The sequence below is a fragment of the Manihot esculenta genome, chromosome 2 (assembly GCF_001659605.2).
Source record: "Manihot esculenta cultivar AM560-2 chromosome 2, M.esculenta_v8, whole genome shotgun sequence".
NCBI lineage: Eukaryota > Viridiplantae > Streptophyta > Magnoliopsida > Malpighiales > Euphorbiaceae > Manihot > Manihot esculenta.
Window position 1 is genome coordinate 38,238,406 of NC_035162.2, and position 18,951 is coordinate 38,257,356.

Here is an 18,951-nt window from a genome sequence, read left to right on the forward strand (position 1 = left end):
CCTGGTCTTTCCCTTACATAGCATAACATAACAGTCCAACTGTGCCAGAACGTAGAATGGGTCCTGGTCTTTCCCTTACATGGTGCCAGCGAACGTAGAATGGGTCCCACTGGTCTTACATTCCGTACTGTACATATCACATCGTCATATCATAGATCGAGGGCTTTGGATCATCCAACGTTCATCCACATCAATCAACAATAAAGTATGCAATGCAACATATTCGTGAATTCTAATGCAAACAACCTAATACATCTCATGGCATTCATGATGCGTGAAGCATGCTAAAAAGTCCATTATTTGCTTTAAAACATAATGAGTTATTCCACTCACCTCTGGGTAGCTCTGACCAGACACTGGAGCAGCTAACTCACTGCTGGGGTCCTCGGTTCCTCGGGTCCGAACCTACACAGGTGGACTCAAATGAGGGACCAAACAAACATGAACATAACTCTAAACTACTCCCCAAAAACCCCCTAAAACATCATGAAACAATCGTAGAAAACATGCAAAGGAAGGCAGAACAGGGCAGGTTCGGCGGCACCTTCGGCGGCCGAAAGTCCCAGACAGAGACGAAAGTCTCTTTTCGGGGGCAACTTCGGCAGCCGAAAGGCCTGCCTCCCCAGCCATGTTCGGCGGCCGAAAGTTCCTTCGGCTGCCGAACCTGGTTTCTGCCAAAGGGCAGAAACTTGGCTCCCTTAAGCACATTTGCCTCCAAAACTTCCAATCATGCATTTAGCTCAACCAAAACATGCAAATATACACACATTGGCTCCTAGGGGCTTCAAACTAACTTAAACCCCAACTACAACACACAACAACAACACAATCCAACATACATTGCTCAAAACATAACATAAATTCAAAAACCTAACTACGAGCTAAACATGCATTCTACCCCATAGATCTTGCATAAAACTTATTTTAAATATGAAATGAGCTTAAGATCGGCTCTTACCTCTTGAAGATCGAGAGAGAGACGTCCTAAACTCGGAGGTGGGAGATTTTTGAGTTCTTGAACCTCAAAGCTCCAAAACTTGCTTTAAACTCGAAAATCTTCAAAACAAAGCAAGAACTTGTGAAAATCTTGAAAGATTTGAAGGAAAAACTCAAGGATTGGTGAGGAACGGCGGAGAGCTCACCTTGGCCGACAATGGGGAGAAAAACTCGCCCGTTTTCGGCTAAGGGACCTTTTTATAGTGGCTGGCCAGGCCACGTTCGGGGGTCGAACGTGCCTCCGCATGCATGCCATGTTCGGCGGCCGAACTTGAGGTTCGGCGGCCGAACTTGAGGTTCGGCGGCCGAACTTGAGGTTCGGCGGCCGAACCTGGACTTTCCTCAACCTATGCCTTCGGGGGCCTAAGGCACACCCGAAATGCCTGCATGTTCGGCGGTCGAACTTGAGGTTCGGCGGCCGAACCTGGGTTTTCCTCCAAGGTTGTTTTCGTTCAAAAACTCATTTCCTTTTTACTTAAAACCATGAAATACCTTAAAACATTTTATGAAAACATGTTTCTACCCTACTAGAGGCTTCCGACATCCGAGATTCCACCGGACGGTAGGAATTCCGATACCGGAGTCTAGCCGGGTATTACACCCGGCTAGACTCCGGTATCGGAATTCCTACCGTCCGGTGGAATCTCGGATGTCGGAAACCTCTAGAAGGGTAAAACCATATTTTCATAAGATGTTTTAATGTATTTTATGGTTTTAAGCAAGAAAGGAAATGAGTTTTGTATGAAAATAACCTTGGAGGAAGACCCAGGTTCGGCCGCCGAACCTCAAGTTCGGCTGCCGAACATGATTGCATTTCGGGAGTGCTTTAGGCCCCCGAAGGCATGACTGAGGGAAGTCCAGGTTCGGCCGCCGAACATGGCATGCATGCGGAGGCACGTTAGGCCCCCGAAAGTGGCCTGGCCAGCCACCTATAAAGGGGTCCCCATGTCCGAACGGGTGAGCTTTTCTCCCCGTTTTCGGCCAAGGTGAGTCCTCGGCCGTCCCTCATCAATTTTGAGCTTCTTCCTTCGAATCTTCATGATTTTCTTATGAGTTTTCACTTGGTTTTGAAGATTTCGAGCTTAGATCGAAGTTGTGAAGCTTGGAGACCTCAAGAACCCATCCTCCCCAAATCTCCAAGTTAGGTCACACTCTTTCTCGATCTTCAAGAGGTAAGAGTCGATCTTGAGCTCATTCTATGTTTTAAACAAGTTTTAAGAGGATTCATGGGGTAGAAATGCATGTTTAGGTTATTGTTGAGTTTATGGGTTTATGTTATGTTTATGAGTAATGTGGGTAGTATGTGTATGTTTGATGTGTTTTGGTTGGGGTTTAAGTTAGTTTGAGACCCCTAAGTGCTTGTTGGCTTGAGTTTGCATGTTGTAGACTAGGTAAATGCATGATGGAATGGATTGGGAGGCATTTGTGCATGAAAGAGGCTGAGTTCTACCCTTTGGAAGAACTCAGGTTCGGTAGCCGAAGGGACTTTCGGCCGCCGAACCTGCCTGTGGAGACCAACTTTCGGCTGCCAAACCTTGCCCCCGAAAGTGGAGTTTCGGCTCTGGAAGGGAGTTTCGGCCGCCGAAGGTGCCGCCGAACATGCATGAGTTTCGGCTCTAGAACCCAATTTCGGCCGCCGAAGGTGCCGCCGAAAGTGGCTGAGTTTCGGCTCTGGAGGGACTTTCGGCCGCCGAACTTGCCGTCGAAAGTGCCCTGTTCAGCCTTCCTTTGCATGATTTCTATGGTTGTTCTATGATGTTTTAGGGGATTTTTGGGGAGTATTTTAGAGTCATGTTCATGGATGTTTGGTCCCTCATTTGAGTCCACCTGTATAGGTTCGGACCCGAGGAACCGAGGACCTCTGCAGTGAAATAGCTGCTTCAGAGTCATTAGAGCTTCAGCCAGAGGTGAGTGGAATAACTCATTACGTTTCAAAGCAAATAAATAAATCTTGAGCATTATACATGCATCACGTATGCCATGAGATATACTAGGTTGTTGCATTAGAATTCATGAATATATTGCATTGCATTATTTGATGTTGATGTGGATGGATGTTGGGTGATCCTTTAATCCTCGTATGATATGATATGATGATGATACGGTATGGAAGACCAGTGAGGCCCATTCTACGCCCCTGGCACTATGTTAAGAGAAAGACCAGTGAGGTCCATTCTACGCCCCTGGCACTATGGAATGTTATGCTATGTTATGTTATGTTAAGAGAAAGACCAGTGAGGCCCATTCTACGCCCCTGGCACGATTAGAATATGTAGAGGACTATTGGTGACAAGTCCATCCTTGATGTGATTTGTTTGTGATGTGTTGCATTTCATGAAAGCATGAAATTTAAATTGAATGTTTATTTATTCTGCTCACTGGGCTTTATAGCTCACCCCTCTCCCTTAACCCCTAGATTTGCAGGTACAGGGTAGACCAAAAGGTCAGCAGGAGTAGAGTCATATTTTATGTAATAGATAGATGTGGACATGAATATGATGTAATGTAAAAGTATAGTATAGAAATGTAATATAATGATGCTTATGGAAGTTTAGAGTTGTACTTGACCATAGTATGTTGTTAATCCCTTTTTAGTACATGATCTTAAATGTTTAATGATGATTATGTAAACCAAGCTTAATGTATGTTATGATACCCCATTGGAGTATTTGATGAGGACTCCAGTGAGAGGTTTTATGTTATGATTTGTGCATGCACAGGTTAAGCTTGGTGAAGGAATGAATGAATGATTAAATGAGAAAGTTTTAAATTTTTATGTAATTGTTGATTCATGTATGGGATTAAACAGGTATACAGGATGTATGTTAGGCTTGCTACGGGTCCCGGCGGCCTTAAGCCGATCTGGATCCTAGCGCCGGTAGCGGTCCGATTTTCGGGTCGTTACACCCAAGTTTGCAGGACCTCAGGTAGCTATGGGAGAGTCAGCAAAGTTATGGTTCAAGCTTAATGTAATAGATTAGGATTGGACATGTAATGTATTGTGGATTAGTATTGTGCTTGGCCTTAATGTTAATTGTAATTCTTTTTGTACATGATCTTTATGCAAATGTTTTTAATAATGATATATATTGAACCAAGCTTGATGTATGAGATGTTGACCCTACTAGAGCATTTGATGAGGGCTCTATTGTGGGGGTTTTATGTATACAGTTTTGATGCATGCACAGGTCAAGCTTGGTATATAAAAAGTTTAAGTTTTTATGAAAATGTATGATCATGTATGGGATTTTATTAGGTACACAGGATGCATGGTAGGCTTGCTACGGGTTCCAGCGACCTTACGTCGACCTGAATCCTAGCGCCGGTAGCGGTCCGATTTTTGGATCGTTACAGAGTGGTATCAGAGCCCTAGGTTCATATGGTCGGACCTAGAGAATGTCGGGCTCATAGATGTTATAGAAGGGCAAGCACAATAGAAAAAATCATGTCCACTAGGATAGGATGTAGAGTCCTTTCTTGATGATGATGTGAAATGTCACGATTATAAGCATGTGCATTAATGATATGCTATGTATGATGTGGGTTCATGTGCATCCACATGAACCATATGATGCTAATGTTTTGAGATGAATGTTGTTTTTTCAGAAAACAGAATGCGAGGCACTCATCAATTTGCACGATTGACTGGAGTCCCACCTGAGAATGAGGGCATGGATGCCCTTCCCCCTGCTTTGCCTAGAGCAAGGTCTAGTAGGTCCAGCAGATAAGGGACATCAAGGGACCTTAGAAGGTCTTTTGATGTGAATAGGAGGAGAACCGATCCGGGAAGGATGTTAGCTGTTGTGAGGGAATCAGAGGAGGATGAACAGAGAAGAGATGGTAGTCTGGGCATGAGTATGTCAGAAGAGGGTATGAGAGAGTCACAAGGAGGCGCTCAGGCCTCGGGTTATGCTCACCCACCCCAGTACCAACCCTTTCCACAGGGCCCAGGGTATCCGATGGGGGGTACATCGGATTACTCCAGTTTTAACCCATATTCCTCCTTCATGCCTTATCTGTAACGACTCGGAAACTGGACCGCTACCGGCGCTAGGGTTCAGATCGACTTAAGGTCGCCGGAACCCGTAGCAAGCCTACTATGCATCCTGTGTACCTGATAAATCCCATACATGATCACCCATTTCCATAAAAATTTTAAACTTTTCATCTACCAAGCTTAACATGTGCATGCACTTTATCTGTAAACATAAAACCCCATACAAGAGCCCTCATCAAATGCTCTAGTTGGGTCAACATTACATATATCAAGCTTGGTTCTCAACACATAACATCATAAAACATAATATATACATGGCATTCATAATGCATGAGTCATGCTAAAAACTTTCATTAGTTTAAAACATAGTTCGGTTCTACTCACCTCTAGCAGATGCTGGACTAACTCTAAACCAGCTAACTCTGTGGGCCTCCTCGGTTCCTCGGGTTCGATCCTACAAAGGTGGACTCAAATGAGGGACCAAACATACTCTAACATAACTCTAAACATCTCCCCAAAAACACCCTAAAACATCTCCAACATGCATGGAAAAACATGCAAAGGAAGGCTGGACAGGGGACTTTCGGCGGCAGGTTCGGCGGCCGAAGGTCCCTCCAGATCCGAAAGTCAGGCACTTTCGGGGGCAAGGTTTGACGGCCGAAAGTGCTTCCAGAGACGAAAGTCACCAACCTTCGGCGGCATGTTCGGCGGTCGAAACTCCCCTCCAGAGTCAAAAGTCCAAACTTTCGGGGGCGAGTTTAGGCAGCCAAAACAGCCTCCTCAAGGGGGCGGCCGAACCTTGCTTCGGCAGCCGAACCTGGGTTCTCCAAGAAGGCAGAACCCTATTCAGCCTCAAGTTTTCAGCCTCTAAAACCTCTCCAAACACCCATAACAAACATCCAACCTCTCAAAAACATGCATATACCCTTATCCATGCATAAAGGGGCTTAAAACTAGCCTAAACCCCAACAAACATCATCATGGCAACACATATAGCATAAGATCAACATAAACCTTAACCTCTAGATTCCCTCTAATCATGCTTAAAAACTCCCTTAAAATCCTCAAAACATACTTAAAACATAAGGGGAGGTGAGGATCCATGCTTACCTCTTGAAGATCGAGAGGATTAATGGTCCAAACTCGGAGATGTAGAGGAAAATAGATCCGGAATCTCCAAGCCTTAAAACTTTGCTTCTTAACTCAAAATCTTCAAAACCAAGTTAAAAACTTATTAAAACTTGTAAGATTTGAAGAAACACATGAAATGAACCAAAGGAGGGCAAAAACTCACCTATGCCTGAAAAGAGAGAGAATACTCGCCCCCATTCCGGACAAGGGACCTTTTATAGGTGGCCGGCCAAACCACCTTCGGCGGCCAAAGCTGCTTCCACAGCTCCACCACGTTCGGTAGCCGAACTTGGGTTTCGATAGCCGAACTTGGGTTTCGGTGGAAGCGAAAGAAAGCTACCTTCGGCGGCCGAACCTCGCATTTCCCTCCTTGGTATTTTCTTTTCAAAACTCAAATTTTCTTGATCAAAACAATAAAAACATGTAAAAACATTTTGGAAAACCTTTATTTTACCCTTCTAGAAAGCTCCGACATCCTAGAATTCCAGATTTCAACGGAGATTCCGTCGAAAAGTATGAATTCCGATGCCAGGGTCTAGCCGGGTATTACACTTATCCTCCTTTTTACCCACCATATCCCCAGTACCCCATGTTTCCACCCTCACCCTTCTATCCAAATTTAGCAAACCCTAACCCAGTGAATGCTGCACCTCCTCCTCCACCAGCAGAACCGATAGTCCCTGAAGCCCAAACACCCAAACCTAGCTCATCTGTGGGGAGCAAAGTAAAGATGACAGATTACCTGAAGCTAGATGCTCCCAAGTTCAAAACAGGGGATGATCCATTTGAGTATCTCAAAATGGTGAAAATGATAACGGATGAGCTAGGAGCTAGTGATAGTAGAGCCATTCAAATGGCGGGGTTCACCTTGAAATGTAAGAAAGCAAAGGAGTGGTTTAAAAGCTACGTGGACCCAAGGCTAGATAGCCTATCTTGGGAGGAGTTTGCCAATGAGTTTGCTAGATGGGCTTTTCCAGACAGTTCAAAAGAGCTGAAGGTTATAGAGTTTGAGCAGCTGAGGCAAACGGAGGACATGAGTGTCGATGAGTACACAGATAAGTTCCTGGAGTTGTTGCAGTTTATGGGTCAGGCATATGACACTGACCAGAAGAAAGCTAGGAGGTATACCATGAGGCTCCACCCTAGGTATTCCTCCCTGATCCTAGCAGTAGAGAGGGAGAGCTTCCACACTATAGTGGATGCAGCCAGAAAGATGGAGGCTAGTGCCATCATCCAAGGAATAGTGAAACAGCAGGTGGCACAGTCTTTGGGTTCTAAAAACTCGGGTACAGGGAATATTGATCTCTCCTCTCTAGGTGCAGCCGCCACAGAAAGTAAAAGGTGGAATAGATCCATTAAGAAGCCAAAGAAGAATAAGTTCTGGAACCGGTTGAAGTCTGTTCTGGGAATGGGTGGTGGCTCGAGCTCTAGTTCAGACAGTTCAAGATGCATGAGGTGTGGGAAGCCGCACAAGAGGGTACGTCGGCTTGGGACTACAGCCTGCTTTAGATGTGGGCAGGAGGGGCACGTAGCACGTGAGTGTCCCAATGCAGTTATGATGGCTCAGTCCCAGCGGACGACTTCAGGCAGTGTGGCTCAGCCAATAGCTCCAGCCATGACACAGGGCAATGGTAGAGGCAGAGGGAAAGGGACAGCCTCTTCTTCAGCAGGTTCCCGAGGGGAAGGTCCATTAGCTCCAGCTCAAATCTTCACTATGACTCAGCAGGAGGCTAACACGTCAAACACCGTGGTATCAGGTAATCTCATCATTAGATATTCTGATGTGTATGCTTTAATGGACCCTGGTGCTTCTCATTCTTTTGTTGCTCCGAGAGCCGTAGATAGAGTGGGTTTGATGGCTTCTGGGTTAGAGTGTCCCCTTTGGGTCAATGGACCCAAGTGTGATCCATCAGTGGCAGAGTCAGTTTGCCGGTTCAGTCCAGTTTTTGTTGAGGGTAGATGCCTTCCAGCTGACCTTGTGGTTCTAGACTTGACTGATTTTGACATCATTTTAGGGATGGATTGGCTATCTGCTCATGGTGCTACCTTGGACTGCAGAGACAAGGTAGTCAGGTTCAGAGAATAGGATGGGTCAGAGGTTGTCTTCAGGGGAGACAGGAGGGGTATGCCTAGAGGTTTGATATCAGCCCTACAGGCTCGTAGGTTGCTCAGGAGGGGTTTTCAGGGGTATCTAGCTCATGTTCGAGAGCTTGACACTCAGGTTAGGGAACCAACCTCAGTGCCCGTAGTCAAAGAGTTCCTAGATGTTTTTCCAGACGAGCTGCCAGGTTTACCACCTGCTAGGGAGATAGAGTTGGAAATAGAAGTGATGCCTGGAACCAGACCGATCTCTATCCCCCCTACAGGATGGCACCTGCAGAGTTGAAAGAGTTGAAAGAGCAGTTGCAAGAATTGGTAGACAAGGGTTTCATCCGACTAAGTACCTCACCTTGGGGTGCTCCAATGCTGTTTGTAAAGAAGAAGAATGGATCCTTGAGACTTTGTATCGACTACAGGCAGTTGAACAAAGTCACTACCAAGAACAAGTATCCTCTACCCAGGATTGATGATTTATTTGACCAGCTAGCAGGAGCGGGTTGTTTTTCAAAGATAGATCTGAGATCCGGGTATCACCAGCTAAGAATCAGAGAGGAAGATGTGCCGAAGACGGTGTTCAGGACTAGATATGGGCACTATGAGTTCCTAGTAATGTCGTTCGGGCTAACTAATCTCCCTGCAGCATTCATGGACCTCATGAACAGAGTTTTTAGCCAGTACTTGGACCACTTTGTTATCATTTTCATTGATGATATCTTAGTGTATTCCAGAGATGCAGAGGAGCATGCCCATCATCTGAGGATAGTGTTACAGACCCTGAGGGAGCACGGCTTGTATGCCAAGTTCTCCAAGTGTGAATTCTGGTTGAGGAGCATCTCATTCTTGGGGCATGTTGTGTCAGAAAAGGGAATTGAAGTGGACCCCAAGAAAGTAGAAGCTATAGCTAACTGACCCAAACCCACTACAGTAACAGAGATCAAAAGCTTTTTGGGTTTGGCAGGTTACTACAGGAGGTTCGTTCAGGACTTCTCTAGAATTGCAACTCCTATGACCAGGCTGACCAAAAAGAATCAGAAGTTCGTTTGGTCAGAACAGTGTGAGAAAAGCTTTAAAGAGCTGAAGAGAAGGTTAATGTCAGCACCATTAGCTCTGCCTACTAGTGATGAAGATTTCACAGTGTTTTGTGATGCATTCCGTGTGGGACTAGGTTGCATGTTGATGCAGAATGAGAGGGTAATTGCTTATGCTTCTAGGCAGCTGAAGAAGCATGAATTGAATTATCCTACACATGACCTAGAGATGGCAGCTGTGATCTTTGCATTCAAGATGTGGAGGCATTATCTGTATGGGGTTAAATGTGAGATCTTTACAGATCATAAGAGTTTGCAGTACATCTTGAGTCAAAGAGAGTTGAACCTAAGGCAGAGAAGATGGGTAGAACTGCTTAGTGACTATGATTGCAAGATTCAGTACCATCCGGGTAAGGCAAATGTTATGGCAGATGCCCTAAGTCAGAAATCACTTGGCAGTTTATCCCATGTTACAGCAGAGAGAAGACCGATGATGAGGGAATTCTACAAGCTCATTGATGAAGGGCTGCAGTTAGAGTTGTCTGGTACTACTCTTTTCCCAAAAGAGTTGTACTACTCTTTTCCCAAAAGAGTTGTGTTCAGAACCCACTATCACAATCTCGCAGATACTCAAATATCTTTATGTGATAGAGTCCTTTATCTGTAACAGTTACATATAGACTATAGATCTTTTGAATATTATTATCTTATAATAATAAATAATTAATAATAATAACACTTTATTATTAATTAATTAATATTAATAATAATAATACTTTATTATTATTAATTATACTAATAGGCTTTTAGCCCATTAATATAGCACATCAACAACGTTCTTGTGTGTGACCCAATAGACTCATGTTAATTGGCAATAGGCCCAGTTCAACAAGGCCTATAAGTCATAAGTGGCCTCTAGCAAGACATTATGACTACCCAACTAATATGAGGATCAATAGTCCGATAAAGCCTATTAAATAGAACATGTATTAATCCCTTTGTCACACGATATCTAGTTTGAACATAAGTCATGGTCAATGTCAAACTTATAATGTTCAAACTTATGATTTCTCGATCTCTAAGTAGACTGATAAATTCAAATGATATTGATCACACTATCAATTCATTTGAGTACGGCCATGCATTTCTCAGTCTCACTTATCGAGGAGCCCAGAAGATATCTCTCTCAAAGAGAGGGACAAATCCTATCTTGATTGTTCATTATCCTCTACATAATTTCTATCATGCTCAATCACAACCTTTATGATTGTTCGATTAAAGACAACGTTTGGTTATGTTAAAACATAATAGTTGACAGTGCGGTTGTCGAAGCCGGTCAAAAATAACCTTCTTGGTTATCAACAATTTACAACTGCAGATAGTGGTGAAGGATCGAATCCACAGAGAATTGATTACCTATTTATTTTTCTCAATCAAGGCCAAGAGAACTAATTGAAAACACAAGAGAAAGCAAGTAAATCAAAAGTTGAATGAAAGTAATTGCAATAAAAGTAAAAAGGGGGGTTTCGAGATTGATTTGTCTAACAACTATTGAAAGTAATTAAAACAGCAAGTAATCAAAATAAAAGAGGAAATCAATATGAGAAAAGTCTAGTTGAAGATATAGATCCACTTTGGTTGTTTGGATTGATCATTGAAACTTAGGTTATCTTGATTGATTCAATAGATTAGTTATGGGGATGGAAGACGCTTCTCACCACCATGTCTCTCCTTATGATTAAATTAATTAGGGAACGTCCTCTAATCAATTACTAATTAACAAATTGCCAAGGAACGTTCTTGGGCCTTAGGCATCAAAACAATTGTCAATTGCATAAAGAATGAGAGAGATCTAACCCTAGCTACTCAAATGCATGAGATGTTGCTAGATCATGCAATTCCCTAGTTTTTACACTAAGTGTTCTATGGACAGAATATTTCCAGCAATTACGGACTAATAAATATCCTAACCAACAATCAATTAACTTTGCAATCAAGAATCAAGTGGCCAATTTGATCAAAACAACAAAGCAATCTTAGAATTAAGCACAATTGCATGAATATTGAATAAACCAAAATCAAACACTTTATGTTTAGATCTCACAACCTTTTAAACAACCTTAGTTTCAACCAAACTTCACCTAGAATAAGGGTTTCAGCCACTCATGGCTGAACCAAAACAGAAAATAAAAGAAAAGAAAGCAAGAAGATGAAGAACTAAGGGAAAGAACCCTTGTAGAAGCCTTGCCAATTCCTTGGAGGAGAGGTGTATGAAATCTGCCTCTTCATGTCTTTTTGAGGCCTTTAAATAGATTTTGAGAGGCTGCCTAGGGTTTCTTAGGTGTCCATGCATCTTTGTAGAGATTGCCCAAAGTGCCCTTGAGTCTTCTATGTGTATGTGTGGAGTTGCAAGCCCTTTTTGGTCTTTTGATTGATGCCCAAGTGTGTTCAAGAAGCCTTCTTTACATTATTCATGCACTAAAGAGGAAGGTGGAGCCTTGTTTTGAATCTTGAATGTGCATGGCACTAAGTGGAAAACATATGATCTTCAAGATTTGGCTTCTTGAATAAGGAGGAGACTGTTCGGGGGCACTTTTGGCCGCCTAAAATGAGTTTCGGAGGCTGGACTTTCGGCTCTGGACGCAAGGTTCGGTGGCCGAAGGTGGGTTACTTTCGCCTCTGGACTGGACTTTCGACTTCCGAAAGTGCTTCCGAAAGTCACCTTCCGAAAGTGCTTCCGAAGGTGCTTCCGAAGGTAGTTGAGTTTCGGCTTCCGAAAGTGTTTCCGAAGGTGCTTTCGAAGGTGGTTGAGTTTTTGGCACTTTTTGGCATTTTTAAGAGCATTTTTTTCAAATTGTTCCTTTACATCTAATATCTGTAAAACATGATTAAAACCACAAAATTAGGTAGAATAGGTGCAAATAAACATCAATAAGATCATGATAATATGGACTAAAATATGCTCTATCAATAGTCTTTATGTTGGAAACTATGACAATCTCAAGTCAAAGGATTAAGACATAACTACTTTGAGATTCACTTATGACAATGACCCATGTAGTGATCTCAATGCGGGTCCATCCAATACTTTGTTCTCTAACAAGTATTTATGATTATTGAATTATATCAACATATACATAATCATCTCATAATTATCAATCAATAATCATACCAGTTATATTTTATTATTATCAATATAATAATAAGTAACTAGGGATGATAATCATTATTATGTAACATGCAAACAAATAATAATTGTAACGACCCCAAAATAGACTGTCACCGGCGCTAGGATTCAGGTCGGCTTAAGGGCCGCCGAACCCGTAGCAAGCCTGCTATACTCTCTGTGTACCTGTACATCTCATACATGATCATACTTTTTCTGTGAAAATAAAATCTCTGTACCAAGGCTTAACCTGTGCATGCACTATCTCTGTACTCTGTACGCTGTACTCTGTACTCCCTAACTAGAGCTTGCTCTAGATGGGTTAACTCATACCTGTTAAGCCTGGTTTTTCACATACTCTGTAATATATATATATACATATACAGATCATGTACATAACAAAAGAGTTACAACACAAACATCACTAAGTCAAGCACAATTCTAACTTTATACACAACTGTTACATCTCTTTAATATTACATGTCCACTATATTCTATTACACAGCTCTTTTCTTTTCCTGAACTCTGCTGGACTTCCCCTGTACACTGTACACAGAACCTGCAAGACTGGGGTTAAGGGAGTGGGATGAGCTCTATAGCCCAGTGAGTAGAACAGTAAAACATATCATTAAAACATGATCTTATGGAATGCACCATATCACAGACAAACCACATCAAGGGTAAACCTGTCACCACATAGCCCCAGTAACTGTTCTGTGCCAGGCCGTAGACTGGGGTCCTGGTCTCTCTGTACTGTATATGTATATGTGTATATAACACCTGTACTTACCATTTTCCAGGGCATAGACTGGGCACCTGGTTTTTTACTATACCTGCTAGGCCGTAGAATGGGGTCCTGGACTTTCCTATACCTGCCAAGCCGTAGAATGGGGTCTTGGACTACCTGTCTGGAACTATTGGATCATTCAGCATTCACCCACATCCACAATTAAGTATGCAATGCAACATATTCGTGGATTCTAATGCAATTAACCTATTACATAACCATGATTCATGATATATGCTAAAAACATTCCATTTCTCAATTAAAGAATAAAGTTTAGTTCCACTCACCTCTGGCTATCTGGAATGACTCTGCAGGCTCTGAAAACTCTGGAGCAGTACTCACTGCTGCTCTCTCTGGTTCCTCTGGTCTGTGTAAGCACAGATAAACTCAAATAAGGGACCAAACTAGCTGATAAACAACTCTATTATACTCCTCAAGAATCCCTCTAAACTCACTCAAACATCCATGCAAAGCATGCAAAGGAAGGCTGGACAGAACACTTTCGGCGGCAGGTTCGGCGGCCGAAAGTCCTCTCTAGAGACGAAACTCAAACACCTTCGGCAGCCGAATCTCTACTTTCGGCAGCCGAACCCTTTCGGGGGCAAGTTTCAGAGGCTGAAAGGCACTCCAGAGACGAAAGTCTCTAACCTTCGGCGACACCTTCGGCGGCCGAACTCCCCTCCAGAGCCGAAAGTCCAAAAGCTCGGGGGCAAGCTTGGGCAGCCGAAGCCACCTCCTCATGGGTTCGACGGCCGAATGTACCTTCGGCGGCCGAACCTGAGTTCATCCGCAAGGCAGAAACTTGCTCTGCCTCTCGCCAAAAGCACAACACATCTCCCCATCTCAAACACCTCAATCCCTCAACTTGCATATACCCAAGTATATTCTCAAAGGGGTCAAAAACTACCTTAAAACCCCAACAACACAAACATACACCACATATACAAGCTTTTCTCAAAAAAATCACCAAAACCTCAAAAATAACCCTATTCATGCAACTCTCTCCCATAACCTCATAAAACCTTCAGAAAACATAAAAAACAAGCTCAGGATCTTCACTTCCCTCTTGAAACCAAGAAGCTGATCGATCCTAATGTGGAGTTTTGGAGCAACTCTCCTTCAAACTCTCCAAACTTCAAAATTCAAGTTTCTAACTCAAAACCTTCAAATAAACATAAAAATCAATCAAATCTTTGCATGATTTAATGAAAACATGAAGAAAACTCTCAAAAGGACAGGGTCTCACCTCAGCAGGTCAAAGAAACGGTGATCTTATCGTTTCAACCGACTGAGGGCCTTTTATAGGTGGCTGGCCAGACCACCTTCGGCGGCCACACGTGAAACCGAAAGCCATGCATGTTCGGCGGCCGAACCTCAACTTCGGCGGCCAAACCTGGCTTTTCTGCCTTGGTTCATTTCACTCAAAAACTCATTTTCTTATGCTTTAAAACTATGAAACATACCAAAACATTTTAGAAAAACATAAATCTAACCCTTCTAGAGACTTCCGGCATCCGAAACTCCATCGGAAAGTAGAATTTCGATGCGGGACTCTAGCCGGGTATTACATTCTCCCCCCCTTAAGAACATTCGTCCTCGAATGTTCTTAAAACAAACAACTAACACATAAAAAGGAGGAAACTAACCTCAAAACAAATATGGATACTGCTGGAGCATAGACTCCCGCGTCTCCGAAGTGCATTCTTCTAGATTATGGTGGTTCCACAGAACTTTCACCATTGGGATCTCTTTGTTCCTTAGCTGTCTGATCTGTGTGTCCAAAATCCGCACTGGCTGCTCTATATAGGTGAGATCTGTAAGAATCTCCACCTCAGGCTCACTCAGAACCTGATTCAGATCTGACACAAACTGCCGTAGCATAGAAACATGAAATACCGGGTGAATTCTCTCCATAGAAGCAGGTAAATCCAGCTTATATGACACATTTCCGATGCTCTGCAAGATTTCAAAGGGTCCAATTTATCGTGGAGCTAACTTACCTTTTCTTCCAAAATGAACCACTCCTTTCATTGGAGACACCTTCAGCAATACCATATTACCCTCCTGAAACTCTAACTGATTTCTGCGAACGTCTGCATAACTTTTCTGTCTGCTCTGAGCTGTTCTGATTCTCTCTCTGATCATGGGCACCACTCTACTGGTAATCTCTACTAACTCTGGCCCTGCAAGAGCCTTCTCTCCTATTTCTTCCCAGCAAACAGGGGATCTGCACTTCCTCCCATACAAAGCTTCATAAGGAGCCATCCCTATGCTAGCATGATGGCTGTTATTGTAGGCAAACTCCACCAAAGGTAGATGCTGCCTCCAAGAACCGCCAAAGTCTAACACACACAATCGAAGCATATCCTCTATGGTCTGGATGGTCCTCTCTGACTGTCCATCAGTCTGTGGATGGAAAGCAGTGCTAAAATCCAATCTCGTGCCCATCGCACTCTGCAGACTTCGCCAAAATCGAGAGGTGAACTGAGGTCCTCTGTCTGAAACTATAGACACTGGAACTCCATGTAATCTCACTATCTCATCCAGATAGACCTGTGCCAACTTATCCACAGAATAGTTACTCCGAACCAGAATGAAGTGAGTAGATTTCGTGAGTCTGTCCACAATCACCCATATAGAGTCTATCCTGTTGGACGCTGCTGGTAAACCCACTACAAAATCCATAGTTTTGTTCTCCCATTTCCACTATGGAATCGGCAGTGGGTTAAGCATTCCAGCTGGTTTCTGATGCTCTAGTTTCACCCTCTGGCAAACCTCACAGGCTGTCACAAACTGCGCCACTTCTTTCTTCATGGCTGGCCACCAATATACCCTTTTCAAATCCTGGTACATCTTGGTGGCTCCTGGGTGAACACTATACCTCGCATTATGAGCTTCCCTCATAATGTCTTCCTTCACACTACTACTATCTGGTACACAAAGTCGACTCCCATAGCGGAGGATACCTTTGCTGTCAAATCTGAACTCTGCACTGTTGCCTGACTGAACAGTCCTGGCAATTTTCATCAACTCTGGGTTCTCATGCTGTTTCTGAGCTATCTGCTCCAGAAACACAGGTGTCACTCTCATCTGTACTATCAACGCACCTGTGCCAGACAACTCTAGTGTTAACCCCTATTCTATGAGCTTGTAAAGCTCCATCACAACTGGTCTCCGCTTTGCTGCTATATGGGATAAACTGCCTAGTGACTTCCGGCTTAGGGCGTCTGCCACAACATTCGCCTTACCCGGATGATACTGGATCGTACAATCATAATCACTGAGCAATTCTACCCATCTTCTCTGCCTCAAATTCAGCTCTCTCTGACTCAAGATGTACTGTAAACTCTTATGATCGGTGAAGATCTCGCATTTAACCCCGTAGAGGTAATGCCACCACATCTTGAGTGCAAAAATAACTGCTGCCATCTCTAGGTCATGGGTGGGGTAATTCAACTCGTGCTTCTTCAACTGTCTAGAAGCATAAGCAATCACCCTATCCTGCTGCATCAAAACACAACCCAATCCCACTCGAGACGCATCACAGAACACTGTGAAATCCTCATTACTGACAGGCAGAGCTAACACTGGTGCTGTTGTCAATCTCCTCTTGAGCTCCTCAAAGCTCTCTTCGCACTGGTCTGACCAGACAAACTTCTGGTTCTTCTGAGTCAGTTTGGTCATAGGAGCCGCTATCTTTGAGAAGTCCTGAACGAACCTCCTGTAGTAACCTGCCAGTCCCAGAAAGCTTTTAATCTCAGTCACTGAAGTGGGTCTGGGCCAGTTAGCTACAGCCTCTATCTTCTTAAGGTCTACTTCAATACCCTCTACTGATACTACATGTCCCAAGAAGGAAATGCTCCTCAACCAAAACTCACACTTAGAGAACTTGGCATATAAACCATGCTCTCTCAGTGTCTGCAGAACTATCCTCAGATGCTGGGCATGCTCCTCTGCATTTTTGGAATACACTAAAATATCATCGATGAAAACAATGACAAAGTGATCCAGAAACTCACTGAAAACTCTGTTCATGAGATCCATGAATGCTGCAGGGGCGTTCGTCAACCCGAACGGCATCACTAAGAACTCATAATGCCCATATCTGGTCCTAAAAGTTGTCCTTAGCACATCTGCCTCTCTGACTCTCAACTGATGATATCCGGATCTCAGATCTATTTTAGAAAAACAACCTGCTCCAGTTAGCTGGTCAAATAGATCATCAATCCTAGGTAGAGGATACCTATTCTTGGTAGTGACCTTGTTCAACTGTCTGTAGTCGATACAAAGTCTGAGGGATCCATCCTTCTTTCTGACAAAGAGCACTGGAGCACCCCAAGGTGAGGTACTAGGGCGGATGAAACCCTTATCTACCAAGTCCTGCAACTGTTCTTTCAACTCCTTTAACTCTGCTGGCGCCATCCTGTAGGGAGGAATAGAGATAGGTCTGGTATCAGGCAGCAATTCAATTTCAAACTCTATCTCCCTACCAGGATATACATATACAGATCATGTAAATAACAAAAGAGTTACAACACAAACATCACTAAGTCAAGCACAATTCTAACTTTATACACAACTGTTACATCTCTTTAATATTACATGTCCACTATATTCTATTACACAGCTCTTTTCTTTTCCTGAACTTTGCTGGACTTCCCCTGTACACTGTACACTGAACCTGCAAGACTGGGGTTAAGGGAGTGGGATGAGCTCTATAGCCCAGTGAGTAGAACAGTAAAACATATCATTAAAACATGATCTTATGGAATGCACCATATCACAGACAAACCACATCAAGGGTAAACCTGTCACCACATAGCCCCAGTAACTGTTCTATGCCAGGCCGTAGACTGGGGTCCTGGTCTCTCTGTACTGTATATGTATATGTGTATATAACACCTGTACTTACCATTTGCTAGGGCATATACTGGGCACCTGGTTTTTTACTATACCTGCCAGGCCGTAGAATGGGGTCCTGGACTTTCCTATACCTGCCAGGCCGTAGAATGGGGTCCTGGACTACCTGTATGGAACTATTGGATCATTCAGCATTCACCCACATCCACAATTAAGTATGCAATGCAACATATTCGTGGATTCTAATGCAATCAACCTATTACATAACCATGATGCATGATATATGCTAAAAACATTCCATTTCTCAATTAAAGAATTAAGTTTAGTTCCACTCACTTCTGGCTATCTGGACTGACTCTGCAGGCTCTGAAAACTCTGGAGCAGTACTCACTGCTGCTCTCTCTGGTTCCTCTGGTCTGTGTAAGCACAGATAAACTCAAATGAGGGACCAAACTAGCTGATAAACAACTCTATTACACTCCCCAAGAATCCCCCTAAACTCACTCAAACATCCATGCAAAGCATGTAAAGGAAGGCTGGACAGAACACTTTCGGCGGCAGGTTCGGCGGCCGAAAGTCCTCTCCAGAGACGAAACTCAAACACCTTCGGCGGCCGAATCTCTACTTTCGGCAGCCGAACCCTTTCGAGGGCAAGTTTCGGAGGCTGAAAGGCACTCCAGAGATGAAAGTCTCTAACCTTCGGATGCACCTTCGGCGGCCGAACTCCCCTCCAGAGCTGAAAGTCCAAAAGCTCGGCGGCAAGCTTGGGCAGCCGAAGCCACCTCCTCATGGGTTCGGCGGCCGAATGTACCTTCGGCAGCCGAACCTGAGTTCATCCGCAAGGCAGAAACTTGCTCTGCCTCTCGCCAAAAGCACAACACATCTC